Genomic DNA, 2,282 nt, shown 5'->3' on the forward strand with positions numbered 1-2,282 from the left:
TTAAATTAAACCTTTCTTTACCCCTTTCCTGTCTTGATATCATTCGAGTAAAAGCCCTAACTTTGATTTTACTAGTTGTCTGATTGATTCCCTTTCCTTATTTCACACAAACCGTTACCATTGGGTTGTTGCCTTAAATAACTGCTATGTATTTACCCTTTATTGCATTGCCTAAAAATATTTTTTTCAATCCCTTTCTTAATTGTTTTTACCCTTTGAAATCAGAATCCCTTAACTAAAGGGAGATTGATTACAATGTTATTTCCTTACCTTGTTCTTACTTGTTTGCTGCACTATAAAAAGGGGCTCGACCCTTCAGCACTAAAACAACTTTGAACTTTTTGATCCTAAGTTCAATGCTCATTACTCTCACACGCATACTCTCAATCACAATACTCTTTCAATTCTCTACTCTCTTCTGAGACTTTTGTACTGCTTTGCTTGCAACTTGGTTTTTCAAGGACTGTTGTTTTACTTATTGTTTCCCTGAAAAACTGGTATGTCTCCGTTTTGATTTCAGCTTCTTCCTATGTGTTATTTTAACAGTCACTACACTTTTACTTTGGTGCTCATGTTCTGTTTTAAATATGTTACATTCTTTATGTTTACTGTTTGTTTAAATTCTCCCATCCCTTCTTTATGTGGCTAGTTAAAGTTCATGGCCTGCAGTATCCAAATAATTGCCCAGGTCCGAACCTGACCTTCAATGGGTCCTAACTCCCAAATCTAGCTAACAGGCTGGTCAGGTGTGCCAGCATTCCTAATTGCTGGGCATGACCACTAGCCTGTCATGGCCTTCCCTACTCCCCCTCATTGCACTTACACTTACTTCTTAGACTCTAAGTTCTCCCCCCTCCTATAGCCTTGCCTTGGGGACCTTGAGTTCCCTCTGAACTTGGGACTTGAGGGCTGGCTCTTCCACACTTCACTATAATCTGATCCTGCAATGTATTTGGAGTGTAAGCACTGCTTGGAGTTCATTGAAGCTCCTTGGAACTTTGAAACCACCAAAGATGAGAAAGGATTTGGAAATCTGATCTTTGGAAGTTGGTTTATTTCATGTTTTCAGACTAAGGAGTCTAAATTAGGCTCTCCTTGGTTGGAATTTTTTCTGATGTTAATTTTCTTTATTTTTTTCTGGATTCATTCAAGTTGTAATAATCTTGTAATAACTTTATGGGGTGTATAGATAAAAATGGGGGAGGGTCACTCATGTTATGCATTATGGGTAGATATTCATGTTTTAGGTCTTTACTTCTGCAATCACAACCTTTTCGTTTATGTATTCTACATATAGAGATCCTGCCTATAAGTTTTCATTACTGCATATAGAGATCCTGCCTATAAGTTGTTTCATTACTGCACTATAGAAATCCTGCCTATAAGTTATGCATTTGTTTAGAAATCATGTATATAAGTTTCTGCATTCCTACATTAGAGACCATGTCTATAGTTTCTGCATTTCCACATTAGAGACATGCATATAAGTGTCTGCATTTTCCGCATTATAGAAGTCAATGCCTATAAGTTCTGCACTTCTGCATATGCATATGTCACTAGGCAACAATCTATGGGTTAAAGAATAGTCAATCGCATCCTAGATACCATGCTTATAGGATTCCTTGCACTTTACGTAACCGTTTTAAAAATTCAGTAACGCTTAGAATTCATGCCATATGAGCAATCTTTAAATCTGATTTCATCCGCGATCTAAAATCAGTAATAATGTCGTTTAGTATCTGCAGAATTGGTTTATTTCTAAAAAACAGTAATCCTTCCTAAAATCAGTATGCTTTACCTTATTAGATATCATGCCTATATTGTCTCACCTAGGCAAACCATTAGGTAACTAATTACTATACCATCTTTTAATATTACAACTCAGCATGCAGCCTAATTTGGACTTCTTATCTGAATATTGTGATAATCAGTCACCCCTTTAACGTTTAAGTTTAAGTAAGGACCTAACCATACTTGTAAGTTCACGCTAAACAATTCGTTGCTTTGAATGAGGAGGCCTATTTGAGCTTTAACTGTTATGTGTTTCCCCTTTTACTGCTTTTATGTAGTTTTGTTTGTCGCACTAGACTTTTGTCCTTTTAAAACTCTGAAAGCCAATCTCCTTCCCTTTTAGGATTAGTAGTCCCAACTGCCTCCGCGGACTGATAGGATTGGGCGGGTAATAGCATGCAATAAGTAACGAGACCATTCCGCGATTTAATACCTTAAAGGGGTGGGTAAGGGTAGACATGGATATAATGACCATGCGATAGCACCACGTA

The sequence above is a fragment of the Nicotiana attenuata genome, chromosome 5 (genome assembly GCF_001879085.1).
Source record: "Nicotiana attenuata strain UT chromosome 5, NIATTr2, whole genome shotgun sequence".
NCBI lineage: Eukaryota > Viridiplantae > Streptophyta > Magnoliopsida > Solanales > Solanaceae > Nicotiana > Nicotiana attenuata.